Consider the following 26,407-nt stretch of genomic DNA (forward strand, 5'->3'; position numbering starts at 1 on the left):
TGGGTAGCCATCCCAGCCTTGGCCTAGAAGTTCCAACCCCCATTGAGGCCTCGGTAATGGTCACGCCCACAAGGCGGGGCTGAGGGAGGAAGCTGAAGACCCAGGATGAAGACCCAGGATCGAGAGGAGAGGTCTCTTTTGGTTCCAGGACCCTGGATGCTGGAGGTAGATCAAGCAGAGTTCTCCAGAGAACACCTCCAGACTGCGCCATACCTTTCCCAGACCCTGCAACCTATCCCTTCATTTGTAAGTTACCCCACAAAGTAAACGTCCCTTTTAAGTATGTGGAGTGGTCTTAATAATTCCACCAATAAATTACATTTACTAAACTCACTTCCTTGCCATCCTTTCCTCACAGGTACGACAGTAACTGGATACTGATGAGCATCAAATGCCTGCCTTTCTGTAGGTCTTGGCAATGAAATTAATCTCTGATTTCCCCTTAGATGAGATGTTAGTTCACATTTCCATCTAGGGAATTCCTAAGAGTGACTACTTAGTCTTATGTATAGTAGAGACCCCAGACCCACAGTACCCATGTCAGAATTCTGCCTATTGCCAGAAAGTTCATTTCAACTATGTGTCAGAGAGCTATAAATACAACAGTAGCCTGGGACCCTGTAGGATGATCTGACTGTACACTGTGAATATGTATGACTCTCATTGGTTAATAAAAAAGCTGACAGGCTGGTAGCTGAGCAGGAAGTTAGGCGAGAAAGCCAAACTGAGAATGCTGGGAAGGAGAAGGGCAGAGTCGGGAGTCACCAGCCAGAGGCAGAGGGAACAAGAAACAAACGTGCCATGCTAATAAAGGTACCATCACATGGCAGAGCATAAATAAGGGATATGGTTTAACTTAAAATGTTAGAGCTGGTTAGTAATAAGCCTGAGCTATTGGCCAAGTATTTATAATTCATATTCAGTCCCTAAGTTGGTTATCTGGGACTGGGCAGTCAGGACAGGAAATATATGATTACGCTGGGACCCTGTGAGAGACCAGGAGTCATCCAGATCCAGGAAAGAGAGGTTCTAGGTACATTATGTACTTATGTAAGCATTTAAGATGGTGACTTCCTTCTGCTTCCTCTCCCTTTGTGGGTTTTTCTCCCCACTGGAGGAAACTATTTGGCTGAGAGGGAGGGGTCTTCTGTGATGAGACTCAATCAGCATCCCTTTCTTTGGATTAACCAATCTCTGATCTCACTGTGTGTGTTTATTTCAATGAAATTTACCTGAATTTGCTTGTGTTTTTATTCTTTCAATCTGCAGAGGAAAAAATGAATCTTTTCCTGCACCCCTAGTCAGCCTCACCCTGATGGACCCACCTGCCACGGTGATGTAATCCCATAAACATTCTGTGGTGATTTGGGTAAGATTAGCCCCCATAGGCTCATATATTTGAATTCTTAGTCAGCAGGGAATGAAACTGTTTGATGGGATTATGATTCGAAGGTGTGGCCTTGTTGAAGTTTGTCACTGAGGGTGGTCTTTGAGGTTTCAAAAGCAGAGAGCAGGCCCATTCTAATTCTGCCTGCAAATCAAAATATAGCTCTCAACTTCTTTTCCAGCACCTGCTGCCACGCCCCCTGCCATGCTGATCAAGACTCACTCTCTGGAACTGTAAGCCAGCCCCCAATTAAATGCTTTCTTTTATAAGACTTCTCTAGGTCAAGTGTCTCTTCACAGCAATAGAGTAGTGACTAAGACATTCTGTGAGCACTTAGCTGGATCAGGATGGCATCTGAGATCATCAGCTGTTCAAAGCCAAGGAGTCACAACCTCTAAGTAACACCCGCAGGTGTCCTCTCTCCTCCAGCCGTTCTGCTAGACAGACTCAGGTCCCTGAGAGAGGGTTTGCAGAATCCACTTTAGGCTATATCCCAGAGACCGGCAAGGCTATATCCATCTTTGCCTTCGTTTCAAAGGGCCTTGGTTGTAGTTAGAGTTTTCCTGCCTGGCCCAGTCAGGACAAATCTCTCTTACCCTCCAGTCCCACAGTCGCTCAGACCCAACCAAGTAAACACACAGAAACTTACATTGTTTACAAACTGTATGGCCGTGACAGGCTTCTTGTTATCTACTTTTTCTATCTTAAATTAACCCATTTCTGTTAGTCTATACTTTGCCACATGGCGTGTGGCTTACCAATGTCTTTACATGTTGCTTCTCATGGCGGCGGCTGGCGGTGTCTCTCTCCACCCAGCCTTCCACCTCCCAGAATTCTCTTCTCTCTTGTCCCGCCTATACTTCCTGCCTGGCCACTGGCCAATCAGAACTTTATTTATACAGAGTGATATCCACAGCACTTGGTCTGTATGCTGTGTATCTCATACTAAAAACTAAGAGAACTTGAACACATGTCAGTCTTTTCTCCCCAGCTCTAAACATTTACTGTCAGATAGTAAAGTGCTAATATTTTATATGTAAGAACTTTGTAAAAATAAAAGTCTCCATCACTGAAACGGACTCCCATTCTATCCCCATTCCCAAGTGTTCCTAGTACTAAGTATTCTGCTGACCTCTGCGCCAGCCACTGGGTCCCATCACCCAAATGAGCAGGACTTCGTACTGTATTTGGTCTTTGCGGGATACCCATATAGAAGCTGTTCCCACAGTTCTCTAGTTTGTTGTTGTTATTATTTTTGTTTTGTTTTGTTTTCCCTAAAATGATCAAGCAAAATGTTACTTTAGAGTAGGCTACATTCTAGCGATGGACCTAGAGACAAAGACAGTGGGTTACTCAGGGAAAGAATGATCTAGAGACACATGGATTCTGTGATAACTGAAGCAGGGTAGGGCAGAATCTTTAGACAAGAGTGAGGAACTTCTGTAAACAACAGACCTTGGGGAGATTATAGGGACATTTTGTGGACTCATCTGAATCTGTTCAAATGTCTCCAGTGCCATTTCAGTTCCCAGGTTCTCCCTGGTGACCTGCCAATGCCCTGAGTTATACCTACAGTACCTAATAAAACACTTTGGTTACACTGCAGTCCTATGACACACAAAGGAGCTTCCTTCCAGCTCAGCAGCGTGGCTCTCTGGTTGCCTAATCACAGACCCAGAGCCTAACATTCTATTAACTTCTTATTTTCTCTCTTTAACTCTCCAGACAGGCAAGCAGCAGCAGCTTGCTAAGAGCCTTCACAATAATCGCTTTCAACCTGATTACAATGGATAGTTCCCCTCCCTGAACTGAACTCTCACGTATAAGAGACAATTTATCCCCAGGCCACAAGCCTGGATTTCTAATGTCTTCCATTTCCATGACTGAGGCCTCCTCTTGTTCAAGTGCAGTCTGGTCTAGACAAATCTCAGACCAAAAACACTCGAGTCTGTTGTCCAGGGTTCTGTTTGGGGTCAGCTGTTATCTCTAGACTAGCGAGCAGAGAGAGTTCGCTTTAGATTTATTGAACAGAAAAGACTGAGTGGCTGGAGGTGGTTAGAAGTGAGGTTTAGGAGCTGAAAGAGCAAAGTGGTAAGGAAGAAGCTTGAAGTCTTGGAGGCAGCTGTGGACTCTAACCAGAGTCTGCCATGATCTGCAGAAGTATTGATGCACTAGTGTTGAAGATGTAAGGCCATAGATGGAGGGGAACTCAGGGGCCTGCACCTCCACTAGGCACTCAGGGGTCACAACTGCTAGCTAAGTACCAGCACAAATAAGCAAAACATCCCCCTTCTTTCCACTGTCCTCATTCCCACTTAACCTGCTAGTTACTTTTCCCATTGTTTTTCACAGACACACACAGGCACACAGACACACAGACACACACACACACACACACACACACACACACACACACACACACACACTTCCCTGACAAAAAGCAACTTAAGGCAGTAAGTACGTATTTTTGCTCACATTCAGGGCGATTCAGTCGGTCACAGTGGGTTGGCCATGGCAGTAGGAGAGGGAGATGACGGTCACATTGAGTTCACCATGGGGACTAGGTTGTAGACTAGAAGCCAGGACTGGCCTTAAAACTTCAAGGCCAGTGACCCACCCCTCCAGCAAGGCTCCCCTATCTCAAAGTTCAACCACCTCCCAAGCAGCGCCACCAGTTGGGGACCAAGTGTGGGAACATTCATGTTCAAACCTTAACACCCACAAACCTTTTGTAAGATCCAATGGAAGCCAGCTTGTAGCAGAATCCTGGAAATATAGCCTGATAGTTAGCTGGAATCCACTGCATTCCCTGGCTCACGGGCAGTTTGCACTTGGAAGTGGGGAGATTCAGTAGCAGACAGGACATCAAAGCAGAATTGTGTTTATGTACGCCGGCTCAGCTCTCCTCCACATCAGGTCCTGATTGGCATGCTGTAGAAGTGCCTTCCTTCGGCTCTGACAACTTCCTTCACCTGGGGAAAGGTGGGAGCGATGTCATGAGCACAGAGTTGACTGAGCTGTTTGGAAGCATGAAATCCCTGGGTGTTTTCAAGCGATGGAATTTTAAAGGCATCTTATACATGAGTAATGAAGGTGCTCCTTGTCAGTTTCATAGGGCATAGCCTTAGCAGGGCACAGCCTTAGCTGGGCATCTTTGGCATGAGTGTTTCTTGAGACACTGAAGACACATACTCTTGTGGAGTTTTCCAACAAATAATTGAAACAAATGAAAACTATCAGCTAGTATCTTTTTAATTTATTAGGGAATAACTAATGTGATCAGTATATAAATTTTATATAGCTTGGTAATCCTTTGCAACTCAGAAAAGGTCGTAGTGTATTTTAAATTTTATTTATTTTTATTTTATGTATGAGTGTTTTGTCCGTACATGCACTGTGTGCATGCAGTGCCCATAGAGACCACAAGAGGGTGATAGATCCCCTGGAATTGGAGTCAGTTGTGAGCTGCCATCTGGGTGCTGGGAACCAAACTCAAGTCCTCCACAAGTGCAGCAAGTGCTGTTAACCACTGAGCCATCTCTCTAGCCCCTAATAACATTTTTTATGTAATTGATACATGAAGAAGTGCATATTTATGGAGTGCCAAGTGGCATTTCAGACATATACGCATTACCTAAAGTTCAAATCAGGGTGAATATGTCCAGTTCCTCAAATAAAGTATAAGTCTTGGTTGGTTTAACACATAAAATTTAGGTGGGATTTCATATCTCCTAATTAATTTGGCTACTCAGAGTGTCTGAGAAAATCTATGTCATCTTTTTATGCCTGGAGATGTACAAAACCTTCATTGATCACACAATATAAAACTTTCTTTCCTTTATAGGCATAAAATATGACTTGATGTGCCATAGTTCACAATATAAATAATTATACGGTTTGAATAGAAATCATAGGTTTCTTATTCAGAATAGGCAAAATTGTGCTTAGTTAAACTTTAGAGATGCAATAGTATGTCCAGTCTGCATCAGAAGCATGTTCTCTTCTGATCAGACAGCATCATACAGACACATGCTCTTCACTATGACATCATGTGGAGCAGAATTCACCCAAAAAAAGGAAAGAAAAATAGAAAGCTCAAATTCGATACACAACATTTAAAAAACAAAAGGAGTCACATAAAGTCACAAAGGCTTGGTCCAGAGGTTCCTCTCCCTGTCCCCATTTGTGCTGCGGACATTTTGTAAATGCCCCCTTCTTCAATCACAAATATTAAGTGCTACTTGTAACTGGCACCGTTATAAACATTTGTACTGTGCTATTAAACTGGACTGACAGGTTTCCCCATACTTCGTCCTTGAGCATTTATGTTGGGGCTGGGATGGGAGGGAGCAGGGAGCACATGATTCCTGAACCGTTCCATGTTATACTTGAAAGCTACAAGAAACGGGTGGGGTCCGGCAAGGAAAAGCGATTAGGAGTGTTTGATATCCCCCTTCACAATTTTAACTGGTTTAAGTAGTTCACAGAGGAAATCGGGAGAGAAATATCTTATTAATACTTTAGCCAACTGGAAGTGACAGTGTCACATCCAAGCTTGAGGACACGAGGGATGCGTTGGAGAGAGCGAATTTCACAGCAGCAGACACGGGTGTCAGAAAAAAGCATTCTAAAACCAAAGCAAGTTTACAACCTCAAAACCATCCCGAGGAGGATTTGTGTCATCTGAGTGCCAACAGGGGGAAAGAAAACCTGGAGCTAAAACTAGCAAAAGAGGGAAGAACCAGGAGAAAGAATGAGGGGGGAGGGCCGGGGGGAGGGCCGAGAGAGGGCGGGGGGGGGGGGGGGGCGGGGGGAGGGCCGAGGGGAGGGCCAGGGGAGGGGAGGGCCAGGGGAGGGCCAGGGGGAGGGCCGGGGGAGGGCCGGGGGGGGAGGGCCGGGGGAGGGCCGGGGGGAGGGCCCGGGGGAGGGCCCGGGGGAGGGCCCGGGGGAGGGCCGGGGGGGAGGGCCAGGGGGAGGGCCAGGGGGGAGGGCCGGGGGGGAGGGCCGGGGGGGAGGGCCGGGGGGAGGGCCGGGGGGGGGGGGGGGAAGGATGAGGTTCTGTGAAAACTCATTGCAAACAGCAAACCTCAAGGCAGAGTAACCGAGAAAAAACAGGAAGCGATGTGTGTGATGGCTAAGCCTCGCTGCCATCCTGACTGAACTTAGAATCATCTAGATCCACACTGGGGGGCGGAGGGGTCTGTGAGGGCATTTCCAGAGAGGTGTGACCAGTGAAGGAAGACCTCCCTACACAGTGGAGCCACGGAACCAATAAAAAGGAGGAAAAGAAAGTGCTCTGACCATCCAAATTCACCCGCATCTGCTCCCTGACTGCAGACTCCGTGGGACCAGCTGCCTCGTGCCCCTGTCACTATGATAGAGCCACTTTACTGCCAGGCCTTGGCTGTCATGCCAGACGGTACCCTCAAACCGTGAGCCAGAATGAGCCCTTCCTTCTTCAAGTTATCGCGGGAATGAGGACAGTGATCAATACAGCCACTGTCTCCACAAGAGAGGTCAGCATTCTTCATCCCTGGGCTGGCCTTTAAGAAAGCCAAAAATGTCAATTTCCGTGAAGTGGACCGACTTCTTGAAATAAACAAAATCCAAATGAAACTCATAGAGCACTGCTTCATATATATCAATTAAAGAAACTGAGTCACCAGGCATGGTGGCTCACACCTGTAATCCCAGCACTGAAGAGACAGAGGCAGGTTCGTCTCTGTGTGTTTGCAGCCAGCCTGGTCTACAGAGTGAGTTCTAGACCAGTCAGGGCTACATTGCAGGAGGAAAAAAAAAAAAAAAAAAAAAAACGAAAAAGAAAGGGAAATTGAGTCAGTTATCAATATCCTTCCTAAGCAGAAAACAGCAACTCTACCTCTTACTCAGATCAATTTCCATGAATGTGTAAAGAAGAGACAGGGCTCCTCTCTACAACCTGCTTCAGAAAACGGGCAAAGAGAGCACTCCAAAGGTTGTTCAGTGGCACTGTACCTGCTCTTACTATAAGTCCTGTTAGTGACTTGACTTGGCACTCTCCCCACAGAGATTTTAATTGGGACACTCAGATTGAGTCTGCAGTAGTGTGACACCCTCTTCTCTGTGGCACTTTTGTAACTTTGGATCCCCTCATCCATCTGCAGAAGCAACTGGACAAAATGCTTTGAGTTGAAGGTCAGGGATGTGTAGAGAATCTTGACTGTCCCAGGACAGAGCTGATGAAATTACCTTCAGTGTGTTTTTCTGGTTAAAGAAGCTTGAAGATCCTGTGTGCCTGATGGCATTGGAGGTGTCTAGTCTTCTCCTCAGCAGGTCTAGCCCTGGATCCTCTTGCTGTGGCCCTCCATCCTTTGCACACTACCTCTGGATGCTCTGTGAACTTCCTGCATGTGGTCTGTCAGCCCTTCCACCGGTTGCTCTTTCTGGGCTCCCCCCCACCTCTACCCCCGCCCTGTTAGACCTGGTCCTTCTCTCTCTCTGGACCCCTGCTACCACCCACAATTCTGGCAAACACAGCAACATCCAGATGTGTTAATCTCCTCATATCAAGCATCCAGACATCTGGAGGCCAAATAATAGACTGCATTTTCCACCTGAGAGTTCACCTGTGATTCAAACAGTCTTTGTGATGTCGTGACAAGCTCTGGGAACCATCATTTTATCTGTAAAGACTAAAACAGGCAGGAAGGAGAAGGGATCCAGGGTGGGTCAAAAGTTCTCTCTGAGCTGAACTTGAAGTCAGGGTGAGATAAGAAACAGGTGCCCAGACCCATCTGTGTCTCGAGATGCTTTTTGTTTAGAAATGCACTGGGGGGGGGGGGTGAAGTCATGATTTCTTTTGTAATATGCTTTCATTCAAGAGGTAGGAGGAGAAGTTTCCTCTCACAAGGCCATTAGCCACATCCTTTGGGAAAAGGCGAAACTTGGATGGAATGAAACACAATAGAATGCCACATTCTTGGATAACCAGGGGAAATATCCATTCTGAATACAGGCCATGGGTCATGCCCATTGGACTTTTCCAAAGATGCCATGTCCATATCTCATAATGGAAATTATATTTCAGACAACATAGGATCTAGACATTGCAAATTAGATATTCATAAACTTAAAACCAACAATCCTAAGATGTGAATATGGACTTTCTGATCCAGGATTTACGACTATCAGATCAATTTAATCCTTTAGAACTTGTTAGGTTTCACAGAAATAATGTAGCCAAAAAATTTTATACCTATTCTCCCTCTAAAAATCAGTGCACACATGTACAGACGTGGAGCTCAGGAAATACTGAAGCAAACTCTTGATATGGCACGAAAGAAATGTCTGCCATTGTAGTTTCCCTGGTACCAAGGATGCAGGAATTGTGTCTGATTAGTCTCCAAAGGTTTCAGATTTTAGGGTGGTCTGTGCTTTACCCACAAATACGGATATTTTAGTCAAAAGATTGCATTCAGTTTTCCTGTTGGAAGCATTCTTGTTCTCTGTGTGACTTAAAATTTTAGATCAGTTTGTCGAACATCAACCAGGCATCTTGGTACAATGCCTATAATCTCAGAATTCGGGAGACTGAGGCAGGATGGTTGTGAGTTTGGGACCGAGCAAAGGCAAGTGTGAGAGGGAGGTAGAGATTGAGAAAAGGAAGTTCATGATAGGCTGGTGAGCTTGTGAACATCCTGGAGGTGGTGAGTTCTGTTGTTCCATCGGAGTGCTGAAAATACCTTCTGAGAGATTCCAAGTTCTCTGTAGACAGACTTACGTATTAAATGTCTGAGATCAACATGAGGGATGTGTTTGCAAGCAGAGCTTCTCCTATGGGTGTCCTCTCTAACTTCAGAGCAGCCACTAATGTAAAATAATCAATAGTTTCTTGCTTTTTATAGGTAGACCCTTCTGCTGTGATGCGGACCATAGATGTTCCCCAGGACATATGTTACAGGCTCAGTTGCCAACAGGACCCCACTGGGAGGGGGTGGGTCTTTGGGCTGACCAGAGGGGCTTGAGATCATTGAGGAGGGGTGTGCCCTTGGCAGAGATGGTGGGCTGCAGTCACTCCTGTCTTTTTCCTCTGGCCATAAAGTGGGCAGTTGGCTCCACAGTATGACCCCACCACAGTGGGTCACCTGTCCACAAGCTGGAAAGCAACAAGCTCATGTGTCATGAATAGAATCCTGCAGAAGTACGAGCCAAGATAACATTCTACTTTTTATAAATTACCTTAAAAATTTGTGATTGCAACAGAAAGGTAGCAAACATACTTGCTCTAAGTTTATTTTAGACTTACACTCATGAAAAAACTGATTATAAGCTAGTTCTCAAACATTCCGTGTGTATATGTGTGTGTGTGTGTGTGTGTGTGTGTGTGTGTGTGTGTGTGTGCAGCTCTGTGGTTGTGGTAGTGTTGGTCACGAGTGGCATCAGCCTTCTAGCATTCAGCTGCCAAAGGTGTTGCTGTCCAGAGGTATGGAGAGGCTCTGGGCCTTTCCCCAGCTCACTAGCCCACTTCCACTCTTGGGGGGTGCCTTTCCCGTTCTTTTAAATATTAAAAAGCTTTCACTCATTTAAGACCGTGTTCCCAGACCACGGCACATGACACTGATCTTAGTAGCAGGGAAGAGGCCTGTGGTGCCACAAGCTTGCCTTAAACCTCCATTGTGTGTGCTACGTTGCCTTTAAGAAAGCACGAGGGAACCGAGTGTACCTGGTGGCTCTCCTGCTGAACAGGAGCCTTAGAATTAGAGAAACTTTTGCCCTCCACTTCAGTTACGATTTTCTTGACAAGGGGAAACTTGTGGGGCTATCTGGCTACAGCGATCGATCTGGAAAAATAATTTCCCATTTTTATTGCTCTTCCCTCCATGTGACCAAATACCTGCGAAAGAACTTGAAAGGAGCTGGAGTTTCCTGTGGGGCTTCACGGCTTCAGTCTGTGGTGGGCTGGTCCTATCGCTTTGGGTGCAGACTCAGGCATTTCACCAGTATGGTGGGGATAGTGTACAGGGGTGCGGTGGGGGAGGGGGGAAACTGTTCGCTTCAGGGCCCTATGGCAGGCAGGAAGCACAGAGAGAGGAAGGGGTCATCTTTAGAAGTGTGCCCTGGTGACTTCTGCCTGCTTCTCCCTGCTCCTAAGGTTTCCAGTGCCTCCCAAAAACAGTGCCACTGCTGGGGATGGGGTGTTCAGCAATATGCACCATTTCCTATTCAAATTGCCACAACCCTGAAACTAGCTTGTGTTTCTTCCTGGGGGGTGAGGGAAGGGGAAGGTACTCACAACAGAATTCTATGTATTCGAAGTGTGTTTCCTGGATGGCTGCTTTGCACTATCACTAGTATGCATTATTTTAACAGACATGTAGAAATCCATATGCACACTACAACAAAAAGCTTGATTTATTCCTTTATTTATTCATGGAAAGAACATTAGGACAGTATAGTATTGAGAAGTCTTGGTGCCAATGCATTCTCTGAAGTGGCTGCTAAGTTGATATTGGATCTGTGCGGTCATTTGACACGCTCTGTGCTATGGCTTAGATTTTAGGTATCACACCAGAAAAGTATGCAAGCATAAATCTGGAGATTAGGTTCGGCTGCTCCAGGGTTTCACGGCACAGTGTGTGAGGAGGTTGGAGATTTCATTTCTGTAGCCTGCTTTTCGTCTGAGGCATCGGGTCTTAATGCCTTTAAATCGCTGGAGTAGAGCTGCAGGGAGAAAGGCAGGCTAGCCCCCAAAGACAGCTGTAAGTAGGTAAGGCTGCTGGAGACCCCATCAGGTTTAATGGGATTGGGAATTTGGCCTTAGGGACCCAGGGTGTGCAGAGACAGTTAGGAGGAGAATAGCAGCAGATTTTCTTATTTCTGGTCCAACTATGGCACTCTGTAGCCACTTCTCTCCTAACTTGCTCAACCCCTGCCCCATCCCCTTCCCATTTAGCGCCATAGAACACTCACAAATGCCCACCTCAGAATGAGTTAGGTAGATGCCCATCTGAACAGTAGCAGGTGCTGCACTAGGGGCAGAGCTTGCACAAGAAGGAGGCCATCTGGTCCTCTGGGTCACTGTGACACAGCTCAGAGACCATAACATGCCGTGACACCAAATGATGGCCAACCAGTAAACTACGGTTGACAAAAAACATCTTCAGGCTGAGTCTTCCTGTAGGCATACAAAAGGAAGTAAATGCTACCTATGACAGGAATCTGAAAAGTAAACAGTTTATGTACTAAGAAAGAGCAACCAGATGACTCCCTTTAAGGTTGGCAATGTTTTTTGTGTTACATTAAATATTGGTGCTTTTTTCCTCTGATGAATATGCTGATTAAATATATTTAATAGTGAGCTTGCTTGTGGCTTGGAAAACTGAAGCTGTGGGTCTGAGCTGGGTCCTCTGGACTTCTTGGACCTGGACAACAGGCTCATCACCAGCCAGAGCAAGCAGGAGAAGCATGTTGGAGAGATACCTTTGACCCCTTGTGTGGAGCCCCCTGGGACATAAATGCTGAGAAGACATTCCTTTTGTGAGATGTTGAGACTCACATCCTGCTTCTGGTAACTACAGACCACTGTCACACGCCTTCCTTATACTCTCCAGTCTCCAATGCTCTATGCTGCCCTTCCTCGGCTTCACTTTTAAGGAGACATTGCAGGAATATAAGAGGTGGAAACCCCACTTTAAAAGTCAATCCTCCCAGCCAGGCAGTGGTGGTGCACGCCTTTAATCCCAGCACTCGGGAGGCAGAGGCAGGAGGATCTCTGTGAGTTCGAGGCCACCCTGGTCTCCAAAGCGAGTTCCAGGAAAGGCACAAAGCCACACAGAGAAACCCTGTCTAAAAAAAAAAAAAAGTCAGCCCTCCCAACTCTAAGGGTACCGAGCTTCATACTTCACCAGGTAACAAGGCTCTAACAGTTGAAATTCCACTACTAGGATGGGCTGAAGTCATCTGTGACCAAACTCAAGTGAAGCTCAGAGAGGGGTGCATTCATCCTCACAGTATGTGAGAACTTCACACTGGCAAGGAGTGATCCAGGAACCCAAAGGCGGTGGAGACAGTAGGGAATTGGCTGGGGAATGTTATTTCCTGTGGAAATCTACAGTTGACTACATACGACCCTAGCAGAAGCTGTCAAAGCCATGTTCCCTGCACTAAACAGAGAGGTCTGCCTGTTGTTGTTGACCAATGGTGACAGACAGACACAGGAAAAGACAGACGCTTTCCCTGCCCATCTTTGATGGTGGTGTTGTAAGGGGAGGGCAGAGGGTAGAGAAACTAGCACCTTCCACATCTTACACTGTTTGGTCTCCTTACAGTGCAGCCAGGGGACCCTGTGATTGTTGCTGACACATTAGAAACCAGTGTACAAGGAGACCTCCATGCAGGACTGCCAGCCACAGTCTGGATAAATAGGAGTGGGAAGGTGCCCCTGAAGTCACCACATGCCTCACTCTATGGTTCCCTTTGTGCTGGAATTCCCTGCTCTCTTGCAAAATGTAGATTGCAAAATCAGAGTGTCAGTGCAGAGCACATAGAAGGCCACAGCGATGAATTCAGAGCCAGTTTACAAGGTGAGAACCACGGGAAGCGAAGGAATTCTGCATGATTGCTTCAATTCTAAAAACAATGTGAGTGAGGGGTACACAGCCATGCTGGGAAGGTTCCCCCAACCCTGCTGCTAAGGATAACCATGGGCTTGTGTCTGTATCCGAAATCTAGGTTTCAGTAGTGGAGTCCAGAAAACTTGAAGAGAAGCAGGATAGCTTACACATGTGCACATTTATAGCTTAAAAATAAATATTTGTTTTAAAAAGTAGATATTCTAAAATAGAGTTCAAAGCAATTGAATCTGGTTGATATGAAATAAATACTAAGTCATACAATGCAAGATTTTTGATAGTGAAATTTTGTATATTTTAATGAATACATTTAATGAATAAATTAATTTTAAAAATTTTTCCTCTGTCCTGCCCCATCCTGCAGCCATTTCCAAATGATCACTCAGAGGCTTTTCTTATAAATATTTGGCCAATGGCTCAGGCTTATTACTAGTTAGCTCTTACATTTAGATTAACCCGTATTTCTTATCTATTCTTTGCCACATGGTTTGTGGATTGTTACCTCATTTTGCATGCGTTACTTCCTCAGTGGCTGGCTGGCATCTTCCCCAATTCCGCCCTTTCTCTTCCCAGAATTCTCCTAGTCTGGCTCTCACACTCAATCTCTTCCTGCCCAGCTATCAGCCAATCAGCTTTGTTGATAACAATGAGCATAATACACATCATATATTTTCTTTCATATATACCTACTTTCAATTTGTATATTATTTTCAGTTATCGATTTTTTTCTGTGTTTTTTTTTTTTGAAGGGCTGAATTTTCTCTGGTGTGTACATGGCAGATTGTCATAATTCTTAAAAATTAGCATGTGGTGCTGTATATATTTTTTCCAGTAGATTTCTGTAGTTGTGTATTTCCTTTATACAGAGAGGAAGATGGGGTAGGATGGGCCAGATGTCAGTCTCAGTGTGCTCTGTCTTCCTGATGAGTTGACTCCTTCCCATACAGGTTACCTTTCTGTGTCTTCAGTAACTCTCATTTTCTTAGTATCTTTCATTTAGTGTGGCTAAATAAAACCTTTCAAAAAGATTTTGTTTTCGTGTGTGTGTGTGTGTGTGTGTGTGTGTGTGTGTTATGTGTACATGGATTCCTGTAGAGACCAAAAGAGAGTCCTAGATCCCCTGGAACTGAAGTTACAAGTTACAGGTTGTGAACCTCCTGATGGCAGTGCTGGGAGCTGGACCTGGTTCCCCTGGAAGAGCAGTGAGTGCTCTTAACCACCAAGCCATCTCTCCTTGAAATTATTTCTTAATAAAATAAACCCATAGCTCTTTCCTCTCACCAGATAACCCACTGATTCACAGGAAGCATGCAGAGGATGGGAAGGGCAAGAAGTGGAAGCCAGAGGTTGTGGCAAGCTAGTTGATCTGGAAAGGTGAACACTAGACTTCATGATGACCAGACCAACCACGACCTGAAGAGATGGAGCAGGGAGGTCTTCACAACATCTCCCTTCAAGGGACTTGTTAAGGCCCAAGCTATTGCATGCTAAGAAAGAGGTCAGAAGATGAACAAGAGTGCCTTAGGGTGGGGGTAGGGGCCTAAAATCCCAAATGGCTTTGTTTGCTTGTTTGTTTTGAAGTCATGTGGTATGAAGGAAACACCTTAAAGTTCACAGCTGTTGATGAGCCAAGAAAGAGGCTGGTGAGTGGCCAGGTTCAGTTGTGATGTCTGGAAAGCTATTCACCTTAAAGGTCCCTGTCTGTGCACCTCCACCAACGTGCTCACATTTGATCACCTATTCTTCTTTCCCTCCCTCACTGTCTGAGTGAGTTTCCTTCTATGAAGAATGTGCTGGGCTTCTTTGAGCCGGTGAAGGTGAATGGCCCATCCTGATGTGTCCTAGCTTTGTTCATTGAGCTGGTGATGGTGGATGGCATGTCCTGACGTACGTATCCCAACTGTGACTTCTTTGAGCCTCTGAAGGTGGATGGCCCATCCCGATGTGTCCTAGTTGTGTGTTCATTGAGCCAGTGATGGTGGATGGCACAGATGACACATCCTGACGTATCCCATCCAGGTTCTTGGAGCTTCTCTGTAGCTTTGCAGGAGTGTATTCCTGGGCAGCATTAAAGACTTTAAAACCATGTTTCCTTTGTCTTGCAGCTTCAATAGCCAAGGCTGCATTCTTCATCCCCATTTTATCCCTTTAACAATGCATCTTTGCTTTTCTTTGGATTGCTTTTTACAAATTCCTTTGTTAATTATATAAAAGCATCAGTGCTACAATGCGCCTGGTGTGTTTCTCTTGTCTTTTATTCTGTATGGGAGTTGTAGAGTTTCTTGAACATTCTTGACATTTGTAATCAGATTTAGAATATTTTTAGCCAGTTTCTCTTCAACCGTGATGCTTCTTCCTTCCAGGGTTTGTGGGATTCTGTTTACACCAGGTTATGTATATTACACCCAAGCCCACTTGTCTTGTCTCTTAGTGTTTCTCTGGACATGTGCATGTGGATATTTTTATGGACTTAATTTTCAGAGGCTGGAGAGATGACTCGGTGCTTAAGAGCACTTCCTGATATTGCAGAGGACCTGGGCTGGTTCCTAGTGCTCACATCGGTGGCTCAAAGCTGCCTGTGACTCCCGTTCTAGGGAATCTGATATCCTCTGGCCTCTGCAGGCACCTAGACCCATATGATGCACATAAATACACACACACACACACACACACACACACACACACACACACACATGTGCGTGTGCAGAGAGAGACAGAGACAGAATTTTTTTAAGTTTTAAGCATTTTTTAAAAGAAGTAAAATAAATTCTAATTCTGCTTTTAAAAGACATTTTATTAATATGCACAAAAACCATATTGTTGCCAATATTAGTAATTTCTGTATTTTTATTGTGTCATATAGTAGAGATAAATTATCAAGGATTCTGTCATTGGAGATTTTTATTTTTGTCTAGATGTAACTGATACTTTTCCATTTGTTTTGGTATTAACTGTGTTTCTAAAGAGGAGTTCTCGGTACAAGACTAGAACATGGAGCTGGAGAGATGGGTCCTCAGTGGAGCGCTTGCCTTCGGGGCTGGAGCGTGAGGATTTGAGTCAACCCCAGAACCCACAGAAAGCAGGCAACTGTGGTGTTGTTCCTTCACAATCTCAGCACTGGGAGGGTGGCAAGAGACAGAGAGCTGTGTCTCAGTAGTTTGCCTGGTCCAAGTGACACGTTTCGGGACAATGAGAGACTCTGAGTAAGAAAGGCGACAAAGCCTAGGGTGATACACAAACTCACACTCGTGTATCAAACACAAACAAGCATACACATACACGCACACACATGGATATATGCACATACACATACTTGCATGTACGCGTACATGCAGACACACATACACAAAGGAGTAACAGTGCAGTTTGGTTGACTGTTTGCTTGGTGTGGAAATCATGAAACTAAACCAGTCAGTAGGTGATGAAGCCTTTGCCCTAAACTTTCTGACACCTTTTTTGGATAACAGAAAGTGAGGGAATATTGCAAGAGGAAAAATACTTAAATTTTCATGATAAAAAATCCGCATATGAAAGAAAATCGAGCACACTGTAAGCATACCTGGGATGTAGCAGGATGAACAGATGGCAAGTGGCACACAGCTGGCTGAGACACTTAGCAATGACTTCAGCACAGCTGACAGATCACATCTGCCTCCGTTGTCTCCTCTGAGCAAGGGGCCATCTTCAGCAGCAGCGAGGCTGTTATTGGAAGAATTCGCAGCCTATGGGATTTGGGTTCAAATACCATTCTTCTCAGGCATTCATTTAGTTTCGCAGTATTTAATGACTCTTTCTCATTGGCGGGCACTAACTGCGATGGAAACAATAATGTGGAGAATAAAACTGAAACAGTCCCCGTGATGGTGACATCAGTTGTCAGTCTGACAGAATCACTGAGAAGGAAAACCTCTGGGCATGATGGACTGTGTACCGTAAACTGTGAGCCAAAATAAACCCACCCTCCCTCCCTCCCTCTCTCCCTCCCTTCTTCCCTTCCTTCCTTTCTTTCCTCCTTCCTCCCTTCCTTCCTTCCTTTCCTCTTTCCTCCCTTCCTTCCTTCCTTTTCTCTATTCCTTCCTTCTTTTTCCCTTCCTCCTTCCCTTCCTTCCACCCTTCCCTTCTTCCTTCCTCCCTTCTTTCCTTCTTTTCTCCCTTCCTTCCTCCCTCCCTTCCTTCCTTCCTCTCTTCCTACCTTCCTCCTTCTTTTCCTTCCCCCTCTCTTCCTTCCTTCCTTCCTTCCTTCCTTCCTTCCTTTTCCTTCTTCCTTCCTGAAGTTAGTTTTATCAGGCATTTTGTCAAAGCAATGAGAAAATAACTAATATAGTCTCCGTCATGATAACCGAGTACCTGAGACAATCATTTCACACAGAGAGAGGTTTATTCTGGTTCTCACATTTGCAGTGACAGTCTAGGATTTACTAGTCCTGTTGATTTGAGCCTCTGCATGTGGTAAAGGAAGAGGCTGAGATTCCACAGTCCCTTCAGGGACATCCCTCTTGTTACCTACAGAGTCCCCTTTAGACCACACCTCCTAAAGTGTATGTTACCTCCCATCAGTGCCCACCCTGGAAAAGAGCCTTTAACACATGGGCTTTAGGTGACAATCAAGCTGCCATGCGAGAACAAATAAAATAACTGTGATGTGCAGTGATAGAACCTATGATGTGGGAGGCATGGGGCCCAGAACAAACGACCAACATGAAGCTGTGAGCTAGAAGAGGAGAAATGATCAGGGAAGTTCTTCCAGAAAAAGAGAGCTCTAATGTGATGGAATAAAACAAAGGGCTGGGAAAGTGTGACCTGCACGAGCAGTAGAGAGATCATTAAGGGTTGAAGATAGGAATACAGCTGCCTAGCGGCCATAGGTGAGGCTAGACCTCTGCAAGTGTACACTGCAGCACCGCACCTTCAACAGTAGCATCGAGCTGCCACTTGTGAGTATTCAAAGGCCTTACAGCGATGCTGGTAACAGTAGATGTTACTGGCACACGTGGTCGTCAAGGCAGATTTGTATAATTTCACATTGTAAGTTGAGTGATGGGATGTCCTCTGGATTGTACTCTGGTAGTCTGCATGCCTTGTGGTGGTGAACAGAGATCTAGTAACTTTCCAGACATAGCTGTGTTGAATTATCAGAGATTTTTCCTGCATGCCAGAGATTGGAGATGGGACAAGATTTTACCCTGAAGGGCCAGGCAAAGCCCAGAGCCAAACTCAAGTAGTGCCGTAGCCTGTAGTACATTCTAGAACATTACACCAACCAGCCAAAGGAGGTTGAAGTTTGCTCAGTGGTTAAGCACTTGTCTAATGAGGCCCAGGTTCAGTCACCAGCACTGGAAATAAACAAACAAGCAAAAATGCTAACCAACTAACCAACTAACCAACCAACTAACCAACCAACTAACCAACTGACCAACAAACAAACTGGAAGTTGCCCAGCAAGGATGGAACCAAGTCCTTCTGGGAGCAATGCAGAAGCCAGACTGAAGAACAGCTCCGTGTACTTGCACTTCACAGGGAAGCTGATGTTGACTCAAGCAGGCCTCTCAGACTGCCTCTCTGGAATGAGCTGCACAGTCCCCACCCTCCAACAGCCAGGCCTTTCAAGTCCTTGTTTAGAGTTCAGAGAAAACTTGAGCAGCTCAGCCCAGGACTGGTACTTGACATGTAGGTCAAGTAGACCTTGACATGGGCACAAGTAGAGAAGAGCTTTTTTCAGTCATCCTGGGGCAAGTGCTCTAAGAAAATTACAGAGGAAGTGGTCTCTTCCTGGAGCAGCTGTGGGAATGTGTAATGCCAAACATGGGTCATGTTAGTCTGAATTTCACCAAGGTCAACAACTTACCAGGAAAATGAACAAGCCAGGAAACAAGAATGTTCCTCCAGATCCTGGGCATTGACTTTGCCTCTGAGCCGAGGCCCCTCTGTCACTCAACAGTGCACTGACTGCCTTCCAAGAACTCTACAGCAAACTGATACTTGCCCCCTTCCAGCCTCCCAGCATGAGTGCTGATGCCACCACCAACATCCATCCATTCAGTTCCAAAAGCTTCCTTTAGCTTACTTCTGCCATCTACTGTGAGTGCATGTGTTTCTTAGTTGTGTAGCTTACTTCTGCCCTCTATTATGAATGCATGTGTTTCTTGGGTGTGTGAGGGTATGATGTGTATGACCAAATACATTAGACCTTAAAAAATTCATATCCTGTGGGTAGTTTATAATAAATCCAGATGATGCCTGTTCTCTAAAACTATGGCTCAGTCCCATACTGTGACCTTCTATCTCTGGTGGCCATGCAGTGTATACTCACATCCTCCATGGACTCAGGTCACATAGGAAGGGATAAGAAGGCAAGTGACTGAGATATGGAAGGGTACTTGGGACTGGCTTTCACACTGGTGAAGTTATACTGGAGTGTTGCTTAAACTGTCCCTCAGTCACTTAGTGTCATGACCTAATGTGGTGGGTCACCTTCTGTGTAACTACCAGTGGGTGGTTGGATAATTGCTCCATTTTTCAAGTGCTGTGAAAGCCCCTTTGGAGTCCACGTTGAGGCATTAAGTGACATCTGTTGGCAAATGTAATGTGAGAACCATTGCCAGGAAGCCAGTTAAATTCCCCCACAGTGATGACAGAATCAGTTCCCTCTGTCTCTGAAGTCATGTTATCCTAATACAGTATCAGCAAGGGCCTGGACGGGCCAGGTCTGAAAGCATGAACGCTACTCCCCGTGCAACACTGGAAAATCCACCTCCATCTATTCAAAAGGAAGTGTGCTGTTGGTACCTACTTTTAGAATTCAAGGTGGGTTCAACAAAGTATCTGCAAATGCTCAAAAAAAAAAAAAAAAGCTCAGTGCACAATCAGGAGAGAATAAGGTTTTGATTTTCTCTGTCAGGCCTGGGATTAGAGCTTAGGGCTCTCTCTACTCTCCTTGCCTTGCACACACACACACACACACACACACACACACACACACACACACACACACACACACACACACACACATACACACACCCTCATCCCAATGCCATCCCCCATTTTCATTTTTTCCATTTCCCATGGGTCATGTAAGGGTGTTATAATGTATAGGTTCAGAAACCCATTAACCTAGCCCATCTGGGTTTCTAAGAAATTAGGAAATGAAAATTGACCAGAAACACAGATTTATTTTCAGTTTGCCCAAACCAGGGAGTGAAAGGATTGTCTCCATTCCCGTCTTCTGTTGCAGAGGTAGAGCACCTGCCTAGCAAGTGCAGGCCCTGGGTTCAGTCCCCAGCACTGGAAACAGAAATGTTGGACCAACAGGCAGACCATGTGCATCCGTCAGCTTGTGAGATAAAACTCTTCGTGAGATAGCAGTCTCTTTGGGGGAGTCTCTGCTCCTCCTCTGGCCCCCGTGCTTCAGCCTTCTCTGGGGACATTAGCTCTTGCAGTCCTTTCTTGAGGCTTTCTGTTCCCACCTGCTTGTGAGTTCCTTTAGGAACTCTGCTCTGCTATGACCCGTCTTCCTATAACTCTGTTCTTTTCCTCTCCATTACGTATTTCCTTTATCTGGATTATATTTAAGTATTTCTCATTTCACACAAACTAAACAAATAGAAAAAGGCTCCTCCTTGGTCTAGAGTCCTTCATTGCATCTAATACTCTTTAGTGACCAGAAAGCCCAATATGACCTCTGTTTCAACATATACAGAAGCTGAAGGAGTTGGAATTCATACCTGGAAGTTATTCAGGCTCATGGGAAATCTCTATCCCTGTGTTTGGTGTGTTACACTGTGAGTCAGCTCCTTCTCTCATACAGGAGAGAGAAAGAAGATCTTCTTCTAGCTTATGAAAGCTCTGCTTGTCTCCCATGGAGTCCATAGCAGAGGGCAATGGAGAATGAGGTTCTGTGACAGTGCTTCTATTGCTTCTGCCCATACCTGGGGTCACATGGCCACAAAGTCCAAAGAAGGTGGAAATCATAGCTGTGGTGTGTTTATTCCAGGAAGACAGAACTATGAGGAGTGTGCAGTGTTATCTCTGCTGGACATTATTGCTGTGGGATGTTCTGTATGTCAAATGTATTGCTCTGATTGGTTAAAATAAATAAAGTGCTGATTGGCCAGTAGCCAGGTAGGAAGGATAGGGTAGGCAGGACAAGGAGGAGGAGAATTCTGGGAAGTGAAGGCTAGGGCAGAGGGATACTGCCAGCCACCGCCATGACAAGGAAGATGTAAGGTAATGGTAAGCCATGAGCCACGTGCCATGTGGCAAAGTATAGATTGATAGAAATGGGTTAATTTAAGATAGAAGAAGTAAATAACAAGAAGCCTGCCACGGCCATACAGTTTGTAAACAATGTAAGTTTCTGTGTGTTTACTTGGTTGGGTCTGAGCGTCTATGGGCCTGGCGGGTAAGAGAGATTTGTCCTGACTGTGGGCCAGGCAGGAAAACTCTAACAATACATTATGACTTGTATTGTCATTTTAATTACTATTTATTTTGCTAGTTTGGAAACTCTTAAGACAGACACGCATGCGTGTGCACAAATGTTCGTCTTTACTCGTCATGTTTCTGTGGTTCCTGAAAACAGCAATGGGGCAGGCATTCTGCAAATGTTTAAATTACTGTTTGATTCATTGACTAAATGCCTGAGTACTTATTCACTGAGTGAGTGAATCATTGAATAGTTGATTATCTATTTTAGTTAGAGTCAAGTCCCACTGGCTAAGGTTAGAATCTCCCAAATGAACGCTTCTGCTAGAAGATATTCTCTATGGATGTGAACACTTCTGTTTTTCTCTAAGCCACTCAATACTTCTGTTTTAAACTGTTGTTTTAAGTTTGTTCACATAACAAGCCACCATGGAAGGTAGGCATGGTGTCTCCCTCCATGGTTGTTTACACACACAGCTTTAGAAAACAGACAGACTGCTCAAGAACCAAGAGCAAGCTAGTCTTTTATTGGTCATAATGAACATTATTTCTCACTCAAGAGCTGTTCAAAGCTTCCTTGCCACTCTTTCTAAAAGATTCCTGGACCAGCGCTCACAAATTCTTCTCCTCCCACACAGGTGTTATTTTGACTTTCTTGGCCTCACTGTGAGAAACCTACAGACCAAGTCCAAACAGTGGCTCCTGCTGTTGCTAACACAAATTGGCCCTCACTCTGGTCCAGCACTCTTGTCCTCCATCAGCACCCATGACGCCAGCTGTAAATAGAGAGAATCCTCAGGACCCTCATGTCTTCACCACTCCCTGTACTAGATAGTTTGCCCTGTTTCTTGGTACTGATCTTAACTTTGCATGCCCTTCATACGCAAACCTAAAAATTCAGCCCTCCAAAAAAGAATGTTTTGCAACATTCTGGTTGTTATGATCCTGTTTCTCGGATAAATATGAAAGCAATTTCCTGTATTTACCCTTCTCCCTGCAGATCTACTTGTCATTGGTGACTGGTGGTTTGGAAGAAAATGGCCCCCAAAGGGAGTGGCACTCTTAGGAGGTGTGGCCTTGTTGGAGGAAGTGTGTCACCGTGGGGGCGGGCTTTGAGGTCTCCTTTGCTCAAGCTTCTCTCAGTGTGACAGTCAGTGGACTTCCTGTTGCTTTCTGGTCAAAATGTAGGACTCTCAGCTCCAGCACCACATCTGTCTGCACACCACCATGCTCCCCATCATGATGATAATGGACTGAACCTCTGAAACTGTAAGCGAGCCACCTCAATTAAATGTTTTCTTTATAAGAGTTGCCATGGTCATGGTGTCTCTTCACAGCAATAGAAACCTTAACTAAGACAATGACAAAACATATTGACGACAGTTCTGTATTTTTGAGATGGAGTCAAAAGCTGTTACCACCAACCATTATTCTCCCCCACTAAAGTGTCAGAGAGTCCTGTTCTCAGAAGCCCAGAAGGCATCAGCAGGCACTGGGAGTAAAGCGATCTAACATAAGAGAAGTTCTGCCAATAGGTGGTGTTCCAAGCAGACTGGCATGTTTCAGAATGTCTTTCTGCCTCCCCTTTGTTCCAGGGAAGAACACAATTTGCTAGAGCACAGGTGTGTTCCTGAGACAGCTTCCTTGAAAGGGAACAGGCCCTGGGCTGGAAGCCAGTGGAAGTGCATTTCCAGTTATCTAGAGGAATGAGCCAATGGAATGGTAAAACATTTGAAACGCCAGATCAAAGTGGTACATTAATGCATGGATTTGTCCTGCTCTGGCTTTGCTTATCCACCTACTAGTTTGTCTTCTGCTATGAGTCGCCCACTGGCACAAAACAGTCAAGAGGGAACAGGATGTATTTCTGAAGAATCAAATGAGTTTTCCCTCAGAATGCGTCTGTGAAGGCATCATCTCTATAAAACTCCTCAAGTTTTCATCCTTCCACTCCGAATCTCTCAGATTCCTATAGACAGAGTTATTCCTCCACAGGGGGACGGCAGTGTCTCAACAGATATGGAAGTTTACAAGCTCTGACTGACAATAACTTGAACAGCAGGGAGAATGTGTTGAATAATCTCTGCTGTTTGTAAACATGGCTGAGGGCACAGTGACTTCTGTCTGCTGCTTTACAATAGAGAATGATTTCCCCCACTTAATGCAAGACTTTTTAATGGATTCATCTATTTGTTAATTTCCAGCAAGGACAACGTTGCTTTCCTAAAGGAAATTCAATCAAATCAACCATTAAAACCTAGTACTTGGGATATTGTAGAAAATCTTTCTCTTTTCATTTCAAATAAGAAATATGCATGTGTAATAGCCAACAAAAAAGACACAAAAGGGAGTATCCAGTTTAATTTTCCAGAGATTAGGTTTTGTGAATGTATTTTTTAAAAAACAAAAATAAAAACATGTCTCTATCAGCATCTTTTGTTGCTTCAAGTCACCAGAAAATGAACAAGCATTTACAATACACAAACAGAAAAGACAGGCTTTTCAGACTCAGAAGGGGATAATACACATGCAGCATCCATATGCACACTAATCTTCAGCAGCAGGAAGCCTCCATCTTCCTGCAGTGGTTTGGTCCAGGCTTCCACTGAGTCCAGCTTCTTGCCCAGTTCTAGAAGATAATCAATCAGGTTTTGATGTGACTCAAGTTTACGGCATAAGAGAAGGTGGTAAAACTGTGTGAAGAAATCCAAACACAAATCGCTCATTGTAACTTAATGGGAAAGCCCTGAACTATCTATCCTCCCTACTCTGATGTTGCTAGCGATAAAGGTGGACAGGGTAAGGCGTGTGATGTGGACAGGTAAGGGCTCTGATATGAACAGGGTAAGCCATGTGATGTGGACAGAGTAAGGGCTTCGATGTGGAAAGAGGATGAGACCTTCTTTGGCCTTTCTCTAAAGCTCAAAAGATACAATTATTTGATTTGAGGGTTTTTTTTTTCCTAATTTAGGTCCTCTTAGTTTTTTTCCCTACCCTTTACAACTGCCATTTAATGTGAGTTACTTGGGTGGACATTGTTTATTTTATGTAGTTTTTTTCATTTATTCCTTCATTTGCTTACTTACTTTGAAACAGGTTCTCACTGTGTGGCTCTGGCTGGACTAGAACTTGCAGGCTGACCTTGAAGTCACAGATCCTCCTGCCTTTGTACTGTACATGCATGGTTCATTGTTTGTTTCCACAATGAAAATATACTTAGTATAGAATGACTGAAATATGCAAAAATACCAGAAAGAACACACCAACTAAATGTATGTAGGCATAATAAGAACCATAAAATCTCTAAGTGATTGTACAGTGCCTTGAGCCTCAAACTCCAGAAATTCCAAACCTCACCTTCCAATCCACTTCCCCGCTGATCCGCTCATCTGCGTCTCTGGACTCTTCCCAGCATACAGCTTCTGAGGGAAGGCGGAGCCTCCCTGTGTAGGGGGGGTCAGTCCTTGTTGCTGTGTGGAGATCTGTGGCTCCAGAGCTGCTCTTCAGTGCTCATCTGATGTGAGGACCCAGCCTCCTCCTGAGTAGTGACTAGAGCCATCATCCTCCATCCCTCTCAAGATTTCTCTTTGCAGACATTTTGGCAGACGTTTGCCTCGTGTGGTGACTAGAATTCAAGATCTTGCCTTCTGCCTCTAATTTCTCCTTGGTCACATGAACAGAAAGGTACCTACACAGTACTGTCCCAACCCCATGTCCCACTGTGAGTTTGGCTCTAAACAGATGGTGGTGCCAGACATGAGGGGTGAGCAGGTGGCTAGAACCTCTGATCTTGAATAGTATTCAAGTTAAGCTTGTCTTCTCATGGTGGTTCTCATCCTATGCCAACCACAGGAGGCTGCCTCTTGAGAATCCACTTGTGAGCTTCATCACTGTTAGAAAATGCTATACATATATTTCTAATCTTGTTCAAGACATTGTACTTATACCATTCATTTAACAATATAATGCAAATTACTGATCCTTGAATGTTATTATTACCAACTATTAGAATATAAAAAAATGAAAGTTAGTAATTAGACATTACAATTGATCTTATAGTCATATTAGGTATGTTTTTAAGACTGAGCAGATATATTTTAGATAGACAGGTCATTTTCAAACCCTTCAGAGATCTACAGAATATGGCATTTAAAATGTTTTAATAACTTAGAATTTTTTTCTTTTTTTATGACTATGAGACATGTCGGCTCATGGCAGTACCAATCTACTTCAGAGAAAAAAATGGGCATTGAAGAAACTGCATATGGAGTTAACTTTCATTGTAACAAAAGTTAGCCACTGGACAACAAAGTATTGATCCTCTAATCAACTGCTAACAAACAGGACAAAATGGACAGACAGGACACGAAACAAAGGACTACCAATTCTTGCCAAGACAAGTGTGGTTGTGGCTTTAACAAAAGTTATCTTCTGAGGCCAGGACAATATGGCACCATCCCTGAAGTGGCCTTTACAGTCTGGAAAAGATACAGTGCCTCTTTCTTTGAAGGCAGCTGAACAGGCAGTAGACTGATGGCTTCTGATGTGCAGTGGAACAGAGGCTGAAACAGTTATTCTTGAAAGAGTAACTAAGCTGATAGAGTCTAACCTCTCAATTGTGGTGGTATTGTGTTCCCCAAAATATTGTGCATGCTAATAAATTTATCTGGGGTCAGAGAACAGAACAAACACAATATTAAACATAGAGGTTACACAGTGGTAGCACATGCCTTTAATCCTAGCATTCCAGAGGCACAAATCCATCTGGATCTCTGTGAGTTCAAGGCCACATTGGAAACAGCCACGTATGGTGACACACGCCTTTAATCCCAAGAAGTGACCCTTTAATCCCAGGGAGTGATGGCAGAAAGCAGAAAGATATATAAGGCGTGAAGACCAGAAACTAGAAGCATTTGACTGGTTAAGCTTTCAGGCTTTCAAGAAGCAGTTCAGCTGAGATCCATTTGGATAAGGACTCAGAGGCTTCTAG

At 44.7% G+C, this 26,407-nt stretch overlaps 1 pseudogene; it reads left to right on the forward strand.

Moving 5' to 3' along the window:
- Nucleotides 1–6,861: 6,861 nt before the first annotated feature.
- LOC118593251 lies at nucleotides 6,862–12,912 on the forward strand (annotated as a pseudogene).
- The last annotated feature ends 13,495 nt before the right edge of the window (nucleotides 12,913–26,407 follow it).

The sequence above is a fragment of the Onychomys torridus genome, chromosome 11, assembly GCF_903995425.1.
Source record: "Onychomys torridus chromosome 11, mOncTor1.1, whole genome shotgun sequence".
NCBI classification, from domain to species: Eukaryota; Metazoa; Chordata; class Mammalia; order Rodentia; family Cricetidae; genus Onychomys; species Onychomys torridus.